A 16,226-nucleotide genomic window follows, 5' to 3' on the forward strand; every position below is an offset into this window, starting at 1 on the left:
AGTTTAGCTCAGGCCCTGGGAAGAATTCAGGGTATTGGGTGCACCATGCCAGCCTGGAGGACCATATAACATGGAAGGACTTAGGGATTGCTGGGAGAAAATTAGCAGCTATGTCTGTTTTGATATGTTAAATATGAACCTCTGCCATTTGTTTCAGGTATGAAACCTATGTTTATGGAAATATAAACTTCAGAGAGAGCAGCATGTTCTCCATTAGGCAATGATTAAAAAATGAGCTCACAAGGAAGAAAGTCTCAACAGATACAAGAAAATATTTTTTCTTTCTTTATATCTTTCTAATTTTTTTTCTTTCTTTATATCTTCTTTCTTTTCTTTGATGGAGGGTGGGTACCCAGACTGGACTCGAAGTTTTGCTTATAAGTTTTGTTTTTCTACTTCATTTTTATTTTATTAATCATTGTTATTTTTTCACAATTTATTCATTATATATCCCTATTAAAGGCTACTCCCTCAACTCCTACTGGTCCCACCCTCCTTCCCTCTTTCCCCCAATCCTTTTTCCTTAGTCCACTGAAAAGAGAAGTTCCCCTCCTCTGCCATCTACCCATACATTATCAGAACACTACTCAGCTATTAAAAACAGGAAAATAAAATTTCTGCTCTTATTTCTCCTCCATAGGCCACTGTGCTCAACTCAGAAGATTTCATACCTGCAAGCTTTTAGAGAAATCAACACTAGGTATAATTCATTTCAAAGAGTCCCATCCCGAAGACACTGTTTTATTTACCATCTCATATCCAGAAACACATGAAATTTGAAATGCTATGAAATGTAAAACATTTTATCACAAGCATTTCCGAGAACGTGGTTTTCTTGCTTCCTGGAGACTGTTTCTCACCAGCCCAGAAAGGAAGGAGGGGCCAGAAGATGAGGTATAAAGCTTGGAAGACCCACAAGCATAACAGTGATCAGAACACTCTGGGAACCACCTCAGAAAGTAAGTTCAACTTTAATTCCAGAAAACAGAGGGTATGTACTCCTTGGGGAGTGACTGGGATGCTCTAAGGATAGGTGTAGATAATTGTTTAAAACTGGGCACTTCAAGGATGCTTGATTTGCATTAAAAAGCACATTCCTATCATGTGAACAAGAACATGGAACCTAATTATCCTATATTTGAAGGGAGGGGAGAGTTATCAGGGATCTGTATCATAGGCCATGTATCAAACTTGATTGATGGCATCTATGTGTAAAGACACTCTCCAGATGATGTCAGGCAGAGAAAACTCATCCTTGCCATGGTTATACAACTAGGCCAGCAGCAGGGTCATACAGAGAAGAGAAAGCCTCCTCCCTCACATCTCAAACTTCAGTCTGGGTTGTGATGTTTTTCAATAGAACCCCTGGAACAATAGGTATGTGTACACAAAGAAACTTCTACAGGCTACCACTGTTGTGATACTCTCAGAGAACTTCCTGGCTGGTGTTAATTCACCATTCCCTACATATTCATCCACTGGACTAAAAGTTTCTTGTGTAAACTGAGGCAATTGAAAACAGTAAATGTTGAGAATCAGGATTATCAATAAGTCTTCCGTAAATACCTTATTATATAATACTGTTGCATGTAATTGATATTCACCATTCATTGTATTCTTTTTAAAAATAAGTTTATTTACTTTAAATTCCAATAGTAATCCCCCTCCCTTCTCTGCCCCATGACTACTCTCCGTTCCTATTGCCCCTTAATATATAATACTGTTGCATGTTCCCTTCAGAAAAGGGAGGTCATTTCCATTGAGCTAGTTTTACAGTTCCGTTGCATCTCAGTGGACCAAAGTACACAAAGGCCTTTCCACTTTGCTTATACTCACAGAATTCCTCTCCAGTAAGGATACTTTTATGATGATGATGATTCTAGATTTATGCAAGGCCTCACCATTTTAACACATTCATAAGTTTTTCCTCTATTATGAATCCTTTCATGATGATGAAGATTATACAAATGTGGAATGGTTTCACCATGTTTAAAGCACTCACAGGCTTTCTGTCCATTAGGATTTCTTTCATGAGTGTGAAGATGATTCTGAAGTCCAAAAGTTTTTTCACATTGGTTACTGTCAGACATCTTTCCAGTATGTGTTCTTTTATGTATTAGGAGATGTTATGTGCAAAGGCTTTGCCACATAGTTATATTCATATGGTTTCCCTCCAGAATGTCCTGTTGTCTTAGGAGATGATTGTTACATGCAAAGGCTTTATCACACTAATTACCCTAACAAGGCTTCTCTCCACTGTGTGTCTTTTCCTGTTTTTGGAGACTACTCTGCTGTGCAAAGGCTTTATCAGGTTGGGTATATTCATAAGGTTTCTTTCCAGTATGTGTTCTTTTATGTCTTATGAGATGACTGTTTTGTGCAAAGGCTTTACCACACTGGTTACATTCATAAGGTTTCTCTTTGGTGTGTGTTCTTTTATGGCTTAAGAGAGAACTGTTTTGTGCAAAGGCTTTACCATACTGGTTACATTCATAAGGTTTCTCTTTAGTGTGTGTTCTTTTATGGCTTAAGAGAGTACTGTTTTCTGCAAAGGCTTTGCCACACTGGTTACATTCATAAGGTTTCTCTCCAGTGTGTGTTCTTTTATGGCTTATGAGATGACTGTTTTCTGCAAAGGCTTTGCCACACTCATTACATTCATAAGGTTTCTCTCCAGTGTGTGTTCTTTTATGGCTCATGAGATGACTGTTTTTTGCAAAGGCTTTACCACACTCATTACATTCATAAGGTTTCTCTCCAGTGTGTGTTCTTTTATGGTTTATGAGATTACTGTTTTGTGCAAAGGCTTTACCACACTGGTTACATTCATAAGGTTTCTCTCCAGTGTGTGTTCTTTTATGGCTTAAGAGAGTACTGTTTTCTGCAAAGGCTTTGCCACACTGGTTACATTCATAAGGTTTCTCTCCAGTGTGTGTTCTTTTATGTCTTATGAGATGACTGTTTTGTGCAAAGGCTTTGCCACACTCATTACATTCATAAGGTTTCTCTCCAGTGTGTGTTCTTTTATGGCTCATGAGATGACTGTTTTTTGCAAAGGCTTTACCACATTGATTACATTTGTAAGGCTTCTCTCCAGTGTGTGTTCTTTTATGCCATGCCATATAAAAACAGTGATATAGGGGAAGGTTTTCCCACATAGAGTGCATTTAAAGGGTTTCTCTCCAGTATGACTGCTTTCATGCCTGCAAAGAAAATTGGCACATGTGAAAGATTTACCACCGTCATTTCATTACACTAATAAATATATTTATTTATATGAATTAATTTCATAATTTGGTCTAATGGTAAAGAAGAATCAAATTTAAAAGTTTTATCACATTATTTACATTCACAGTATTCCCCTTCATTATGGGTATTTTTGAAGTTCCCTGTGATGGTAAGAGAATTTGTTATGTGGATCACTTTTATAGCATCATTTTTCTATAAGAGATTTTCTCCTATATATGAAGAGTATTTAAGAATTCAGAGTTTTACCACAGCAATCCCATTCACAAATTTTTGCACTGTATGAATGATACTTCATTTACAAAGTGAGCCAGGAAAAGCAGAAGTTCCAAATTCCTAGTATTCATAGGTATTTTCAGCAATATGAGTTTGCTGATAAATTCTCAGTGAAGTTGCAAAGCCAATTAACAGTAACCATTTATCACATTCAGAAAATTTACTCACAGTGGGGACCACTACCAAATCAATTGTTCTTGGAGAAAGACAGGGACACTGCTTCTTTCAATATCCCTATACTCATGTGTCTTAGAATCATTTTGACATATGATATACCAGTTTAATTTACAAAAATAATAAAGATTCCCACATTGAATTAACACAGTTTGTTTTTTTTTCATCATAGATATGTCATATAGGGATTAAGGTTTCTCCACAACAATATTCTTGATTCTCATAAGCTGCTTCTTTCACTAAACTTTACAAAGTTACTGCACAAAAATGAGTAACACTGGTTCTACTATGAAATTTTTGCTTATTAGAAGGTTTTGGACACATACTGATCACCAATTCAGTGTGCATACCTCTTACCATATCTGAGTAGATAGAATGAGACTAAACAGATTGGCAGTTCAAGTCAGTAGCTGTAATGTCCATATGATTCAAATGGTATTTTTGTTACAATATTATTTTATTTTCTTCTATCTTAGGGGAGTGCCTTGTAAACACAAATCAGATACCTGACATTGAAGTACACGGAATTATGAGATTTTAATGATCATCAGTACACGTAAAGCAGTGCTGTTTTTACACTGTTGCTTTTCTTTAAAACTTCCAGGACACAGCCATGTGTGCTGGTACATGCCTTCAATCCCAGCACTTGTGGAGGCAGAAGCAGGCATATCTTGCTTGTTATTTTGAGGTCAGGCTGGTCTAACAAGCAAGTCTAAGAAAGTCACAGATACCCAGAAAAAATCTATTTCAAAAACAGAAAATAAAAAGCAGCCAATAAACAAACAAACAAAAAACACCAAACTTCCAGGACACATTAAAATTTAAGATTCATATCTGTATCAGTGTGCACATAATGTTACCTTTTCTTACTTGTAGAACTTTGAAAATGTTCTTCAATATTATGGTCATCCCAATTGTAGCCTAAAATATAGTACGAGAAAATATATATTATTGGAAATAACATGTTATTATTAAGGCAAAACTTAAATCATTATCTTCTGTGACCCGTAGAATCATGCCTGATTTATTTACCACATTCCTCCTCATTCTCAATTGGAATTACAGAAGAGGATCAATAACAAGGTAAGAGTTGTCTCTTTATTTTAAAAGTGAAAGAAAAATTGCAGTCTTACCTATAGCAGTGAGGTTTTCACAGGTCTCTAGCATCACATCTTTGTAGAGTTGCTTCTGGGAAGGTTCCAGCAAGGCCCACTCTTCTTGGCTGAATTTCACATGCACATCATTGAAGGTCACTGAATTCTAAAATATGCCATACATTTGTACAACAGAAACAGTGGCAACAATATAATTTATACGTCATTGTCAATATAATCATATAATTCTAGTGCTTCTTTAATTTATTTTCTGACACAGAAGTGCGAATGTTATACAGTTGGGTGCTGTGCGTGATGTGAAGTAGGGGAGATGAAAAAGCCTAAAGGTTAGATTGAAAAAAAGAAACAAAAACAAACAAACAAACAAAAAACAAAGGCGTGCTTCAAAAACCTGTGTTTCATCAGTTTGTAAGACATGAATATAAAGTAGCCATTAGTTGGGTACTTGAGCAATCTATGAATCATTTTCAGTTACTTGGGTGAGTAGGTCAGGACCCTGTCATGAGAAAGGTGGAAGGACAAAACACAGTCATGCTATTTATATAGCAACAAATGAGATGTGTTGATCAGGGGACACTGAACAGATGGGTAACATCAGTCAAAAGACAACATGGTACTCAATATTATGTTTTGACCAGGGCTCAGGGATGTGGCATATCAGTATGTGAAGAGGGGGACTCATATATTCGTGGAAAGGAAAGTGGACTACAGTGAATACATGGATAAAAATAATGTGAGTGGCAAGCAACAACAATCATAGCCAATAGCAGCATATTTCTTAGCGACCAGACAAAAGAAAACGAATAGAACACACAATTATTCTTTGATCATTGTTTTGTATATCCTCCTTACTAAATGATGTAGTCTATAGATTAAAAATAAAGATTAAAACTTTCTATTAAAAAAGAAGTATTAATGTTATCACTAAGTCATTTTAAAGAAAATGGAATAACAAGTTTAAACTGTATCATATATGAACTTTTTGAAGAGGATATAGCTTTGGAATAGACATGGCAATTAATGTGGACAAAGACAAACAGAGAGAAGGGTTTGAAATAGAGAGACAGAGACATAGAGACAGAGACACACAGAGAGAGAAATTAACAGATGATCAATACTAAGTTCAGATCAGAGAAATTTATTAACAGTTATTAACTACAAAAAATGGTGGACAAGCTGGGTGTATTCTGTCATGCCTTCAATTCCATCACTCAGGAGGCAGACGCAGCTGTATCTTATTGAACTGGATGTCAGCATTATCTATTCAAAGAGTTCTAGGACAGCCAGACCTATATATTAAGACAGAGCCTCCCCTAAAAGTCAATCAAACAAACACAAAATATTGAAAGAACTCAGAGGTCTTTACTGAAGCTTCGACAAGGAATTATACATTCACTCCTGTTATATATTTATTCTCCAGAAATTGCACTGCCCTAGCTTAAACTGTAACTTCAATGATATCTTACTAAAAGGGAATGCATGTTTAAACACCTAAAAATAGAAAGATGAAAATATTAACATGTAAATGTAAATGCTGATCATAAATAAGCAACATAAAACAGGACAGATGGCTCAGCAGTGAGGAGTTCTTGCTGCTCTTTCAAATAATTGGGCTCAATTGTCAGTGATTACCTGGGACCCACTACTATCAATTGCTATAAGTTCATGAGTTCTGAAGACATCTTCAGACTACTGTGAGGATTAGGCACGCAAGAGGTGAATATTCATTCATACAATCAAAATACTCATATTCAGTAAAAATTAAAAATAGATCCCAGATGGTTGGGCTGATTGCATACTGTGTCTGATAAGCTGGGTAGCAGAGACTGCATGGCGTCCAATAGTTGAATCTGTGGGTCCCAACTGACTGTGTTTCAAATGTAAGAAGAAAACCAATGATGAGGTAAACAATCGGGTCCAACCTCAGAGCACCCAGCTAATCTCTGGGAAAGTTCCTGGGATGTTGCAGCAGGAATAAGGTTTTCAGGCAAATGGACCCAAGAAGCAAGCAGGAGTAGCTATTCTAATATCTAATAAAATAGACTTTCAACCAAAATTAATTGAAAGGGATGAGGAAGGGGGGAATCCAAGATGGTGGTGCCAGAAGGACATTGGGTCTGAGGAGTAGGACAGTGATGTTGGTACAGCAACTAAAAGACTGAACTCTGGGCCCTAAAACAACAGAGATCCTGTTTCCCAGGTGAGAGGAAACTCCACAGTGTGGGAGTCAGTCAGGTCCACTTTCAGGTCACTCAGCAAGAACCCGGAAGATATCCCGGGTCCCAGGATACACCTTTCTGTCCTGATAAACTTTCCAGACTAAATTATTTTCTCCAGGGCACCATAGACTGGGAGCCCCAGTCTAGGAAAAAAAAAACAGGGAAGAAAGCAGGACTGACCTCAGGTCACCCATTTTATCCCTGGAAAGGTTCTGCAGACTGGTGGGTGCACAGCTGCCAGGCTTGAGTGTGCTTCCAGCTGCTAGGCTTATATGCCCTACTCTCCATCACAGAATTGTGTGCCCCCGGACACTAGAGGCTGGGTTTCCCTGTCTGGAGAAAACCCCACAGGCAGGGAAACATCAGGTCCCAGCTTAGAGAACTCAGCCAACTCTCCACACACACAGTACCTCCACCATACACAGGAACATTTTTGGAAAAGTTCTCAGCTTCTTTCCCAGTCACCAGCTTGGAGCCATCATTGGCAAGTGCCTACGCATTCTACACACCACGTCAAACAACACAGACTGAGTCTTCCTATTGGGAGAAAACACAAAGGTGGGGAAAATATCTGGCCCTACCTCAGGACACCTAGCTCCAGAAAAGTTTCTGGTTATCCACAGGATCCATACTCTAGCCTCCTGCTGTATACATGAAAGTGGTGCTCACCTGCCACTGATTACCACTTGGCTACTGTGGTATAGAGCTCCAAACTCAAACCTACAGAAGCCTGGGTTCCCTGAGATCAACCCCCAGATACTGCTCCAAAGGACAACCAGTTTTCCCTAACTAAACTGACCAAACCAGAAGGCACCCAGGTTACAGCAGCAGCTCACTAAATTTACAGCAAGAAACCCAGCAGCAGGGCAGCTGTCTCCAGAACTTCTCTGGGTGAGAGGATAGCCTCCTTTACTAACAAAGGCAACAATTACTACTCAGGTCTGTATGCCTGAGATGAGCTGTGGCAATTCTTGAAAAACACCTGCCATTCATTGACCATACCTAAAAAACGGAGGAGAGCTCCTTTGGGAAAAATCTTTCTGCCAAGGGGATTCGACCCACCACAGGATTCCAGGAAGTACCAGAAACTAACACCCAACACCTAAGATATCCCAATGGTTAGAGGCCAGTGTAAAAGCTCAACCAACAAAAGACAAACAATATGGCATCTCCAGAACCCAGTTATTCAGGAGCAAGCAACCCTGGATACCCCAGCATAAAGACAATTTCAGGCCAATCTCTCTTATGAGCATTGATGCAAAAATACTCAACAAAATACTTTGCAAACCCAATACAAAAATACATCAAAGATATCATCCACTACAACCAAGGAGGCTTCAGGCCAGGTATTCAGGGGTGGTTCAATATACAAAAATCCATCGTTATGATCCACCATATTAACAAATTGAAAGAAAAATAAACACATGATAATCTCCTTAGTTGCTGAAAAAGCATTTGAAAAGATCCAGCATCCATTCAGGTTTAAAGTACTGGTGAGATCAGGGATACAGGGCATATACCTAAACATAGTAAAGGTGATATACAGCAATCCTATAGCCAACATAAAGCTAAACGGTGAGAAACTTAAAACAATCCCACTGAATTCATGGACAAGTCACGGCTGCGCCCTCCATATCTCTTCAACATAGTTCTCGAAGTCCTTGCTAGATTAATAGGACAATTAAAGAAGATTAAGGAGATACAAATGGGAAAGGAAGAAGTCAAAGTATCACTATTTGCAGATGATATGATAATATACCTGAGTGACCCCCAAAATTCTACCAGGGAACCCCTAAAGCTAACAAACACTTTCAGCAATGTGGGTGGATACAAAATCAACTCAAAAAATAAGTAGCTCTCCTGTATACAAAAGACAAAAGTGCTGAGAAAGAAATTAGGTAACAAAAACCTTCACAATAGTCAAAAAGGACATAAAGTACCTTGGTGTGACCCTAACCAAGCAAGTCAAAGACTTGTTTGAAAAAAAATTCAAGTCTCTAAAGAAAGAAATAGAAGAAAATATCAGAAGATGGAAAGATCTCTCATGCTCATGGCTTGGAAGGATTAACATAGTAAAAATGGTCCTCTTACCAAATGCAATCTACAGATTTAATGTAATTCTCATCAAATTACCAACACAAATTTTTACAGACCTTGAAAGAAAAATTCCCAACTTCATATGTAATAACAAGAAACCCAGAATTGCTAAAATAATCTTCCATAATAAAAGATCTTCTGGAGGTATCTCCATCCCTGATCTCAAGCGGTACTATAGAGCAAAAGTAATAAAAACTGCATGGTACTTGCATAGACACTAACTAGTGGATCAAAGGAATTGGATAGAAGTCCCAGAAATACACCCACACACTATGGACTCCTGATTTTTACAAAGATGCCAAAACCATACAACGGAAAAAAGATAGCATCTTCAACAAAAGGTGCTGGTCTAAATGGATGTCTACATGTAGGAAAATTAAAATAGATCCATAATTATCACTCTGCACAAAACTAAAGTTCAGGTGGATCAAAGACCTCAGTATAAAACCAGACATACTAACCCTGTTAGAAGAAAAAGTGAGGAAGAGCCTTGAACTCATTGGAACAGGAGACAACTTCCTGAACAGAACTTCAACAGTACAGGTTCTAAGAGCAACAATCAATAAATGGGACCTCATGAAACAGAAAAACTTCTATAAGTCAAAGGAAACTGTTATCAAAGCAAAATGACTGCCTGCAGATTGGGAAATGATCTTCACCAATCCTATATCTGACAGAAGGTTAATATCCAGTATTTATAAAGATTTCAAGAAGTTAAACACCAACAAATCAAGTAACCCAAATTAAAAAATGGGGTACAGAGCTAAACAGAGAATTCTCAATACAGGACGATAGAATGGCAGAGAAACACTTAAAGAAATGTTCAACATTCTTAGTCATCAGGGAATTGCAAATCAAAACCACCCTGAGATTTCACCTTACAACCATCAAAATGACTAAGAAGAATAACTCAAGTGACAACTCATACTGGATAGGATGTGGAAAAAGGTGAACTCTCCTTCATTGCTGGTGGAATGTAAACTTATACAACCACTTTGAAAATCAACCTGGCACTTTCTCAATTAGGAATAGTGCCTCCTCAAGATCCAGCTATATCACTCTTAGGCATATATCCAAAAGGTGCTAAAGTATACAACAAGGACATCCACTCACCTATGGTTGTAGTAGCTTTATTTGTAATATCAGAAGCCAGAAACAGCACAGATGGCCCTCAGTTGAGGAATGGATACAGAAATTGTGGTATATCTATACGATGGAATATTACTCAGCAATGAAAAACAAGGAAAACATGAAATTTGCAGGTAAATGGTGGGAAGTGGAAAAGATCATCCTGAGTGAGGTACCCCAGAAGCAGAAAGACTCACAGGGTATATACTCACTTATAAGTGGATGTAGAATATAAAATATAGGATAAAGATACTAAAATCTGTACACCTAAGGAAGTTAATCAGGAAGTTGTATGCTGGCTAAGATGCTCAAACCCGATGCAGAAAGGCAAAGAGGATGGACATCAGATGAGGGAGAATACAGGGACAGGACAGGAGCCTACCAAAGAGGGCCTTTGAAAGGCCCTACCCTGCAGGGTGTCAAGACAGATGCTGAGACTCATAGCCAAACTTTGGGCAGAGTGCAGGGAATCTTATGGAAGAACTGGGAGATAGTAAACCTGGAGAGGACAGGAGCTCCACAAGAACAGTAACTGTTCCAAAAATTCTGGGCACAGGGGTCTTTTGTGAAACTAATATGGCAGCCAAGGACCACTCATGGAGATGGCCTGAAACCTCTGCACAAAAGGTAGCCTATGGCAGTTCAGTATTCAAGTGGGCTTCATAGTAATGGGGACAGGCACTGTCTCTGACAGGAACTCATTGGCCTGCTTTTTGATTTTGATCACCTCCCATTGAGAGGGAATCAGCCTTGCCAGGCCACAGAAGAAGACAATGCAGCCACTCCTAATGAGACCTGATAGACTAGGATCAGAGTGAAGGGGAGGAGGACCTCCCTTATCAGTGGACTGGGAAAGGGACAGGGGTGGGAAAGATGGAGGGTGGGATTGGAAGGGGAGGAGGAAGGGAGGTACAGGGGGGATACAAAGTGAATAAACTGTTATTAATAAAAATGTAAAAAGAACACAATAAAATGTTGAAAGATTTTTTTAAAAACTATGCTGTTACACATAGTTTCAAACTATGAAAATATTGCCTGATGTCAGTTATTGCTCCTAAATATAAATAAATAAATAAATAAATAAATAATGAGAAAGACTACTTCATACTCATCAAAGGAAAATTCCACCAAGATGGCATCTGTATTCTGAGCAACAATGCCCCAAATACAAGGACACCCACATTTGTAAAAGAAACATTAATAAAACTTAAAGAACATATCAATCACCGTACATTAATAGTGGGAGAAGTCAACATGTCACTATTATCAAGGGACAGAGCAATGGAAAAGAACTTAAACTGAGAGATAATGACACTAATGGATGTCATGAATCAAATGGACCTAACAGATATCTAGAGAATTTTTAAATCCAAAAAGAAAAGAATCTATATTCTTTTAGCACCTCATGGACCCTTCTCCAAAACTGACCATACAGTAGGTCACAAACCAGGCCTCAAAAGATACAACAAGACTGAAATGATATCTTGTACCTTATCAGACCATGATGGACTAAAGATGAACCTCAACAATAACAGAAATAATAAAAAGCCTACACACACGTGGGAACTGAACAACTCCCTACTCAATGAAATCTAGGTGAGGAAAGAAATAAAGAAAGAACTTCCTACAGTTCAATGAAAATGAATGCACATCATACCTAATCTCGTGGGATGCAATGAAAGCAGTCCTAAGAGGACTTTTAATATCACTAAAGGCCTTCATAAGCTATTGGAGACATCCCATACAAGCAACTTAATGGCACACCTGAAAGCCCTAGAAAAAAAAGAAGCAAACACACCCAACAGGAGTAGACCACTAGGAATAACCAACATCAGGGCTGAAATCAATAAATTAGAAACAAAGAAAATAATTTAAAAAAATCAACGAAACCAAGAGCTAGTTCTTTGAGAAAATCAAATATATAGACAAACTCTTAGCCAAACTAAGTAAATGGCAGAAAGACACTATCCAAATCAACAAAGTCTGAAAGGAAGACAGAGAGATAACAGACACTGAGAAAATCTGAAGAACCATCAGCTCTTATGTCAAAAGCCTATATGCCACAACATTTGAAAAATCTAAATGAAATATACAATTCTCTTGTTAGATTCCACTTACCAAAGTTGAATAAAAATCAGGTAAAGATATTAAAGAGACTTATACTGCCTAAAAAAATAGAAGCAGCTATCAAAATCCTTCCAACAAAAAGAGCCAACAGCAAGATGATTTCAGAGCAGAATTCTACAAGAACTTCAATGAAGAGTGAAAACCGATATTCTTCAAATTATTCCACAAAATAGAAATGGACACAACATGACCAAACTCCTTTTGTAAGAACACAGTTACCTTGATAAATCCTAAAAGACCCCAAAAGAGAAAGAAATCTTCAGACCAATCTCTTTTATGAACAATGATGCAAAAATACTCAATAAATTAACCACAAACCAAATCCAAGAACATACCAAAAATATCATCCAACATGACCAAGTAGGCTTCATTCCAGGCATGCAGGGATGGTCCAATATATGGAATCTTAATCCATCATATAAACAAATTGAAAAAAAAAAAGCACAGGTTCATTTCCTTAGAAGCCAAAAAAGCATTTGACAATATCCAACAGTTATTCTTGTTTAAAGTCTTGGAGTGACTGGGGACAGAGATACAGATCTAAAAATAGTAAAAACAATATACAGCAGTCCTATAGCTAACATCAAACTAAATGAAAAGAAAGTTAAATCAATTCCACTGAACTCAGGGACAAGACAAGGCCACACACTCTCTCCAAATCTCTTCAGTACAGTACTCAAAGTCCTATCTAGGGCAATAAGACAACTAAAGGTGATCAAGGGGATACAAATTGATAAGGAAGAAGTCAAAGTATTGCTATTCACATATATGACAGTATATAAAATGACCCCAAATATTCTACTGTAGGAAACTCCTACAGTTGAATAACACTTTATCGAAGTGGTTGGATATAAAGTTAACTAAAAAAAAATCAGTAGCACTCCTGTATGCAAAAGACAAATGGACTGATTAAGAATTAGGAGAACAACACCCTTCACAATAGGTAGGAAAAAAACAAAACAACATAATGTATCTTGGAGTTATCCTCAACAAGCAAGTGAAAAACCTGCATGAAAATAAAATAAACAACTTTAAGCCTCTGAAGAAAGAAATTGAAAAAGATACCAGAAGAGAGAAATATCTCTCATGCTCATGGGTCAGTAGGATCAACATAGTAAAAATTGCTATCATACCAAAAACAATCTATAGATTAAATAATATTCCCATCAAAATATCAACACAATTCCTTAACGAACTTGAAAAAAACAATTCTCAGCTTCATATGGATAAATAAAAAAGCCAGAATAGCTAAAACACTCCTGTCCTATAGCAGATCTTCAGTAGGTATCACCATCCCTGATCTCAAGCTCTACTATAAATCAATAGTAATAAAAAAATGCATGGTACTGAAATAAAATCAGAATGGTGGATGAATGGAATTGAAGTGAAGAGTCATAAATAAACCCACACACCTATCGACACTTGATTTTTGACAAAGAAGCCAAAACCATGCAATGGAAAAAGGACAGCATCTTCAACAAATGGTGCTGGTCTAACTGGAAGTCTACATGTAGAAAAATGAAAATAGATCCATATTTATCACCCCACATCAAACTACAGTCCAAGTTGTTCAAAGACCTCAACATAAAACCAGATACACTAAATCTGTTAGAAGAAAAAATGGGAAAGAGTCTTGATCTCATTGGCATAGATAATAAATTCCTCAACAGAACACCAAGAACACTGGCTCTAAGATCAAGAATTAAGGAATAGGATCTCATGAAACAAAAAGCTTCTATGAAGCAAAGAACTCTGTCAACAGAACAAAATGACAGCCTACAGCCTGGCAAAAGATCTTCACCAACCCTACATACAACAGAAAGAGCTAATAAACAATATATATAAAGAGCTGAAGAAATTAAACTCCAAATAATCCAAAAATTCCAATTTAAAACTGGGGTACAGAACTATACAGAGATTTCTCCACAGAGAAATATCAAATGGTGGACATTAAATGCTCAATATCTGTAGTAATCATGGAAATGCAAATGGCATTCCATCTTAAACCCATCATGATTAAGGTCAAAACCTGAAGTGACAGCAAGCTAGTGAGAATGTGGAGAAAGAGGAACACTCCTCCATTGCTGGTGAGAGTGCAAACTTATACAACCACTATAAAAATCAATCCGATGCTTTCTCAGACAATTGGAAATAGTGTTACTTCAAGACCCAGCTCTACCATTCCTGGGCATATATCAAAAAGATGATCCACCATTCAACAAAGATATTTGCTCAACTGTGTTCATAGCATCTCTATTCATAATAGCCATAACAGGGAAACAAACTACATGTCTCTCAACCAAACCATTGTTTTACAGAAATTGTAGTACATTTACACAATGGAATGCACCTCGGGTATTTAAAAAATAAAGGAAACTATAAAATTTTCAGGCAAGTAGATGGAACTAGAAATGATCATCCTAAGTGAGTTATTCCAAAACCAGAAAGACATGCATGGTATATGCTCATTTGTAAATGGATAATGGCCATAACATTGGATAAACATACTACAATCTACAGACCTAAAGGAGCTAAATAAAAAGGAGGACCCTATGAAAGATGCTCAATTCTTATGCAAAAGTGGAAATAGAATCAACACCAGAAGTGACTGAGGAGAGGGAAGAGGATGAGAGCCTAACATACATATCCTCCAAAAGACTCTGCCCATTAGGGGTTCGAAACAGATGCTAAGATTCACAGCCAAACTTTGGGTAGAGCACAGGGAATCATAGGAAAGAGTGGGAGAATAGAATGTAGAAAGACCCAGAGCTGGAGGACCTCCATAAGAAGACCAACAAGGACAACAAATCTGGGCCCATGGGGACTTGCAGAGATTGATGGACCCACCAAAGACCATTCATGAAGAGGAACCAGACCCCTGCTCAGATGTAGCTGATAGGCAGCTCAGTCTCCATGTTCGATCCATAGTAAGGGGAGAAGGTGCTGGCTTTGACATGGACTCTGTTGTCTGCTATTGGATCATTTCCCCTTGGTGGAGGGGGCATTGCTATGCCACAGAGGAAGAGGATGCAGGAAGTTGTAGTGAGACTTGATAGGCTGGGTTCAGATGGTAGGAGAGGAAGGTTCACTGTATCTGAGATATAGGAAGTGGGATAAGGAGGAAAGAAGAATGGAGGGTGAGACAAGGAAGAGTCAAGGGAGAAGATTACAATTGGGATGTTTAGTGGATAAATTACTTTTTAATTTAATTAATTTATTTATTGCAATGTGTTCACTTTGTATCCTTGCCATAGCCCCCTCCCTCATCTCCTCCCAGGCCCACCGACCCTCCTTCTTCTGCCCCTATGCCCTTTCTCTAGTCTCCTAATTGGGGAGGAATTCCTTCCCTTCTAGCTTATCAGGTCTCATCAAGGATGGCTGCATCATCTTCCTCTGTGGCATTGCAAGACTGCAACACTCAGGAGGAGGTAATCAAAGACTCGAGTTCATGTCAGAGAATAAATAAAAAAAAAAAACAAATTTAAATTAAAAATGAATTAAATGGGAATAAAACAAATAAAATTAAAAAAAAAACAAAATACAACAGGTAAGGAGAGTGTCACAAACCCACAATTCAATGACTCAGAAAGCTCAGATAGTGTTAGTGTCATCATTAAATGCCATCCTAAGAAATTAAATATACTCCCTGCCAAATTTCAAATGCATGATGTTGATGAAAATCAACACAATAGCCTATGCTTACATATACAAAACAAAACAAAATAAATGCCTAAAACCATATATTCCATGCTCAGCAGCCAATGATGGTGATGTTGATGCCAGGCATGTTGGCCTACATTTAAGCCCAACACTCGACTGGAGTTAGAGCTAGAAGTTCAAAACC

The 16,226-nt window shown here is 37.8% G+C and overlaps 1 pseudogene; it reads right to left on the reverse strand.

Moving 5' to 3' along the window:
* Positions 1 to 2,249: 2,249 nt before the first annotated feature.
* LOC132650495 (zinc finger protein 431-like) overlaps positions 2,250 to 16,226 on the reverse strand; it is a 171,793-nt pseudogene continuing 157,816 nt past the window's right edge.

Source organism: Meriones unguiculatus, assembly GCF_030254825.1.
Source record: "Meriones unguiculatus strain TT.TT164.6M chromosome 13 unlocalized genomic scaffold, Bangor_MerUng_6.1 Chr13, whole genome shotgun sequence".
Lineage (NCBI taxonomy): Eukaryota > Metazoa > Chordata > Mammalia > Rodentia > Muridae > Meriones > Meriones unguiculatus.